This window comes from Etheostoma spectabile, chromosome 7, assembly GCF_008692095.1.
Source record: "Etheostoma spectabile isolate EspeVRDwgs_2016 chromosome 7, UIUC_Espe_1.0, whole genome shotgun sequence".
NCBI lineage: Eukaryota > Metazoa > Chordata > Actinopteri > Perciformes > Percidae > Etheostoma > Etheostoma spectabile.
Genome location: NC_045739.1, coordinates 6,899,511 through 6,905,817, shown reverse-complemented (window position 1 = coordinate 6,905,817; position 6,307 = coordinate 6,899,511). Strand labels below are relative to the sequence as shown.

At 43.3% G+C, this 6,307-nt stretch overlaps 1 protein-coding gene across 5 annotated transcripts in view; it reads left to right on the top strand.

Annotated features, from left to right (window-relative positions):
• Positions 1 to 946: 946 nt before the first annotated feature.
• Positions 947 to 6,307, top strand: part of zbtb46 (zinc finger and BTB domain containing 46) — a 60,864-nt gene continuing 55,503 nt past the window's right edge. For 2 of the 5 annotated variants that reach the window (XM_032521510.1, XM_032521508.1), the window contains exon 1: positions 1,902 to 2,775. The gene's annotated coding sequence lies outside the window, so the exon portion shown is untranslated. Of the gene's footprint in view, positions 1,301 to 1,901; positions 2,776 to 4,875; positions 4,891 to 6,307 lie in introns of those variants that run through there. The other 3 variants (XM_032521507.1, XM_032521506.1, XM_032521509.1) reach the window with 3 other exon arrangements.

Genomic DNA, 6,307 nt, shown 5'->3' with positions numbered 1-6,307 from the left:
TGTTGCTCAAACTATGAAAGTAAACGAAAAACCTAAACGTAACCACGTAACTGACTTTAGGATGTGCATTATAACCACTCAATGAACCTTAAATTATAACTCTGGGCACAGCAGTATAACTCCACACAGCTACCGCTCAGTCCTAGCCGCTCGTTCCCAGCACACTGACCCCTGCCCGTGCAACTTCAACATTTGTACCCACTACATTTTAAATATGCAAAGAGAGTACTACTTCCACCTTTGAGTATTTGGCCAATTAAGTTGATTCTGATTCTACATCTAATGTCCTTTACATATAGCCTACTGCCAGGAAGTCTATTGCAATTCATAAACAATTTGTAGCTGTTTACAAAACTACCTTTCACACCTTTCTCTATTTCTCACAGTTTGCCAACTCCTAATTTCCCCCATAAATTGAAAACAAAGTGTAAAAAAAATCCAAAGGAGAGAACAGGCTGTGGTGGAATTACCCCAGAACTTTTGCCAAAAATCGGCCATGCATGCTGCACATCACATGGTTCTGAGAGGTGTTTTCCAGCCAAACTGTGTCAAACTGTAAATGTCAGTCTTGTTTTTCTTTTACGTGACTGACTGGTGTTTTCTTGTTTGTGCCACAAGAGGGGGTAAGTTACAGTAAGCCCCTGGTGCTGGTACTGAGCCCTATGGCAACAGACACGCCAGAAGACCCATGAACAACACAGGACTCGTGACAATATTAATTAATATTATTAATATTAATATTATTTTTAATATCAATATCAATATTAAAAATAATGATAATAATAATAATATGTCATGTATTATTTCATGACAGCATTTGCCTGAGGGAATCTGATAAGAGTGGACTTGTCTTAGATCAGAGGGATCCGCGCGGTGTGTGCGTTCACGTTGTCTCATTTCCTGACTCTGCCCAGAGAGAAAGAGAAAGAGAGAGGGAGAGGGAGACAGAGAGAAAGAGCGAGCGAGAGAGATGTAGAGAGGAGACACGGGGACACGGAGGGAGAGATAGTGAGAGAGTGAGTATAGGGGGGAGAGTGAGATAGAGAGACATAGACAGAGGAGGAGGGGAGGCTCCTGATACCAAGACACGGAAAAGCAGGGGAGGGAAGAGAGAAAGAGAAAAGGGGCTAGTGGAGGAAGAAGAGCCGGAGAAAACAGTGGGAATAACATACTAAAGAAAGCATACAGAAGAGAGGAAGGACAGCACCTAGTGCTTTGGACATCCCCTCCTTTCTTCTCACACCAGATTGGACTCCGAAGGACTGACACCGCGTCCACTCCAGACCCCATGGGGTAACAGGTAGGCTATGTCTGACTTCCTTATATTAGTAGTGGAGCATTGAGCTCCGCTCCCCTGCTAACAGGTTTGAGGTTTCATTCAGACGGCGGAGGATATCGCAGGGTTTCCATGCCTTTAAATCATGTCAACAATTAGTTTTCTGCCTCACGGAGCCATCGCGTCTCTACAGCTGTTAGTTGGTGGGCGCACAGGTTGGAGACATGACACAATGCAACTCTTCACAATCCGTGGCCGTCGGAAAAGCTACTGTATGGAGGCCTGTCTGTCCGTTGCTTTTTTATTCCAGTCCATTGGCATCATATTAGTGTTTTTGACAGCTAAACACGCCGGCTGAGTGAGCAGGCGACAGTCTGAAAGTACGCCTACCTGTTCCATACGTGACAGCCAGCTGTCTATTGCGCTTGTTGATATTTGGAGAAGCTGTCAGTCGCTGTCGGGATTCGCACATTGTGCATTTGACACATTATGTAGCCGATAAGGATACACAAACAGTTGATGTACGATGGAAAAAATGCAACTGATATATGGGCTACTTTTTTAATGGGTCTGGATGTGTGTTTTAATAGGCTAACTAAAATGTAATAAAATGGAAATAATTAAACATTGAGTGGACTAAATGTAGGCTAAATACTTTTATATGGTGTATCGTTAACAGCGCGCAGGAAGAAACCCCAGTTAGCAGAATATTATTTTGAATTAATGCCATCCACCTGCACACATTAATTCTCTGCAGGCTGCACTTTTAAGAAATATCCCACATATGCTCAGGTATATGAGCCTTGCTGATAAATACTGTAAATCACCCTCAGGTTTCATCCCAGCTGATCGAGTTTGATGAAACCAGCGGATCCTGGAAAAAATTTGCAAAGTTTTGATCAGCATTGCAACCTAATCGCCTACATCGGCTGTGGGATGGTATGGTCGTGCACAGATATCGTGCCACACAAAATACAGGGTGATGCTCCGTGCAGCCGTCTGGAGGGGATTCAAAATGAAAGCGCTCAGAGCCTGGAAGACAAGGGCTTAAACCATCCTCCTTCTCCCCTCGATTAATCTCCAAACGGGGGATTTCTCCAGCTGGAAATTTCTGCTGCGTCAACACCCAACCCTAGAGTACCAGACAAGACAAGGCGGAGGGGGGTAGGGGGTGTTTGCAGATGGTGCTCTTGGGTATTTTTTTTTTCTAATTGTTGAGTTACCGCTGATCATCTGAGCCGTTTTGAGAGTTGAAAAGTGTGGCGTCAAGTGTTTATTGGCGCCTGAAGCTGAAAGCGTCTCGCTGCTTCCCTGTCTGTCTCCTGTGCTGTGTGTATATGTCTGCTGTCTGTGTATGCCCTCTCAAACCGGTCAGTTCCGTCTTCCTCCATTTTCTACCATGTGAGAGAGGGGAACAACCCCACTTCATTCACGCTCTGTATGTAGACAGCAATGTGCGCCTGTGTGTCGTGCCCCTCCAGCATACAGCCTGCAGCCAGGTGAGTCTTAAACAGACGATCTGTAAAAGTGACACAGATCTCCCTCTGTGTCACTCAGCATATAATCGTTTATCTTCGCACTGGGGTTTGCAAACTTTTTGATCATGTTTGACAAATGTAGATTAACACAGCATAATAAAATTTCTTTTGCCGAAGCTTGTTGTATGATCCATGTTGTTGAGGAGATGATCAGGTTCTTAAACCCTAACTTACACTAACTTTATGCAAATGACAAGAGATCCTCCACTTCTCAGTTTGGAAGCTGCTGTATCAGAATAGTCTATATTTTAGTTTGTGTAGTTTGAGGAACCTAACAGTGCCAGCAAGCCATTTATGTCTTTAGTTTTTCGTGTACTCTACCAGTTTCTGTCTGTAATGCCGTGTAGACTACAACCAGCCTGTTGGATCTAAGCATTTTCTTCTGTTTGACATGGGCTAACTGGATCTTTGGGATTAAGAGACCATCTAGTTTTTTTCCCCCAAAATTGTCTAATGCCTCACTGGATTTGTCTGCTTGTTTTGTCCTTCCTACTACAGAGTTAAGGGTTGACACTTGATAGGATAAACCCTTCAAAGTCTTTTATTCAATAATTCAATTAGTCCTAGTGTGTGTGTGTGTGTGTGTGTGTGTGTGTGTTGTGTGTGTGTCCATCTGTGCACATTTTGTACCTCATGAGCAAAGGATAGCTTATCTTTCCTTTTACTTTTAATGTTGACAATCCTCAACTATAATGGCATTGCCACTATCTTGGGATGAACTATCTCCCAGAATGCACTGTATCTGTGGGTTTGCCCCCTTCTGCACCACTATGGTTGCTTCCCCCGAGGTAGGGCTATGTGGTATTACAATTACAAGAGAAGTGGACATCAATGTGTGCATCGTGTGTGTTTTTATGTCTGCACCTTCTCCATCTGTCTGTTCCATGAGGAAAATATAATACAAACCAAGACCGCAGCTACAAGGATGAGTGGAGGAGTGGAGGCGAGATCGGCCAAAAGATGGAAAAAATATATTAGCCGCTTGTGGAATTGCAAAGGAGTTTTTTAAAGCCTTTTCCCACTATCTCTCATGAATGAAGACCTTACATTTTTTTAAAAGTTGATTTAAACAAGATAATTGGGTTAAATGTACCTTTCGGTTTTACTTGGTTTAAAGCCGAAATTGCGTGTGGTTTTTTGCCCAAAGTGGTGGCGCTTGTTACACTGAAAATTATCCAAAGTGTGGGGGGGTTTGGGAGCAACCGTTAGGGTGTGGCCGGGGGTGAAAAGAGAGTAAGTACATAAGACAGAGGGGCTTGGTTTGGGTAGGAGTCAGGTTTGAAGCTTGTGACACTTCGCTGTGTGCGTGTGCGTGTTAGCCTGCTGGTATGTAGGTGGTGCTCAGTACTCCCATGCAAGTTGTGGGCTGAAATGTGTGGTAGCAGGTTAGTTTACTTCAGCTACGCAAACACCGGGGATGTAGTGTGCTGCCCCCTCACAAGAGTGTGTGTGTGTTTATGTAGACAACCTGACAATAAACTGTACAGTAAATGTATTTAAACAAGTGTACGTTCCCTAGAAATAGGTAGGGCAAATGCTACATAAAGACTCATTTGTTCCCTGTTAGCAACCTTGTACTCTATTCATCTCTCTGTCTCTATCTCTCTCTGCAAGTTTTCTCATCTCGATCCCCCCTCGGAGCTCACTTGTTAATGGGAACACCTGTTTGGCGAACACTGCAAAATGAACCATTTACACTTGTGTGTACACATCTTACATGACATGCCTCGTCTCTCTGGAGTTTTCTGACAACTCTATCTCCCGTTTGTCACGTTGTGAATATTATCATTCTCACGTCTGCTTTGGCAGTAAGACAGTTTGGCACACATTAACCCCCGTATACAAAACCAGCTCCATCCCCCATCCCCTAATAACTCCCAAGGCTTTTTAGCTTAACTGCCTCTAAAGCTCATTGTGCAGTGCTGAATACAGGTGTTCCTAATCCCCATGGGGTTACCCGGGTGTTCGGGGGAGGGGGGAAGGTGTGTGTGTAACAGCTGTCTTCCCTATACACCTATCTGACATGCTCATCTCAGCCCCCCCCCCCCCCCCCCCCCCCCCCAGCAGAGAGAACAGGTGAGTTTCCCCACCTCAAAACACACACACACTCCACATAGGTGTTAATATTTCATAGCTGTGCGAGTTGTTGTTGTGTGTGCACGCATGCACCTGCAAGCACGATAGGATGTCAGTGAAAGAAATAAGCGCTCTTGTTCTTACCTTTTTATCTTTTGTCCCTGAATTTTTAAATTGGAAGGTAATTTACAGCTTTGTCTCTAATTTTTATAATCAAAGAAATTGAAAGTCCAGAAGAAAATTAGATTTTTGCTTAAAGTAAATGCAAAGGTTGTTTTGTTTTTTTTTGCTGTGAAAATGGCAAGGTGTCAGAATTTTTTCTTAGGAGTTGTTGGTATTGCAAAACACCTTTTGGGATCACAGATTCCTGAGGAAACCGATGAGGGATTTCAGTTAGTGTGATTTCATCAGGGCGTGTTTTTCTTTTATTTAGGAATTCCGAGCAGATTGACTTTTTCCAACCAGAACCCTGTGAACACACAATGCTTATTAGGGTCAAAAGTTATTTTCTGTAAATTTACGACATTTTTTTTAACATCAGTTACCAATTGCATCAGTGTCTAAAGTCGGGCCAGCCCGGAAATGTGATCCCAGTCGCTCACCTCTTTTTGTGCACTCCTAATTGTTGGTTTTATTTACTGTGCGTTTTCACTTGTTCAGATGCTGTCAAAACAAATATTGAACAAGAAAAGTGATGACGGCAGTTGTTTCGCACATCAGATAATTAATTTCAACCTGGTTTCTGTCTGGTGTTAATTTAGGGACAAAGGAAGGGATAGAAATTGTATCTATTTTCTTGTGTCCTTCTGATTTGTGCTAATGTGTCTCTATAGAGCAGGTAGCACCAATGTATCGTTTTATAAATTAAAGGTATATTTTACTAGCAAGAACCTTGCCACAAACATTTTAAAAAGGTTTCATAAAATGAAGCAGTCTAATATATTGTGTAGGGATGAATGAATGTTGTCCATTTAGCCCATTCTGGCATGAATCAAGGCCAGGAGACTCAGGGTGGGGTATCCGTTTCTGGAGTACAGTCATCCGAATCAGTTACAGACCCCAGACGGTACCTGGAAAAAGGAGTGAGAGATGGAATAGGTATGCAATGCGTTGAATTAAACCTTCTTTACACACCATGTTGCGAGCCCTCCACAGATGGCGCGTACGAGTGCAAGGTGCTTGGGCTCAACCCGTTGTTTGTTGTAGTATTCTTCAAAACGCCAGGGGGCATACAAACAAAACACTCTGTGAAAAAAAAAACAAGAAGAGTGTGAATAATGCCATAGACCAAACATGCAACTCCCGATGCCGAGGAGGAATTGTAAACTTCACTATGAATCACATGTCCATGGACAAACTTTATCGACTTTTATAGAGGAGGGGGTGGGGGGGTCGGGAAAATGGATGGTGGGCCTAG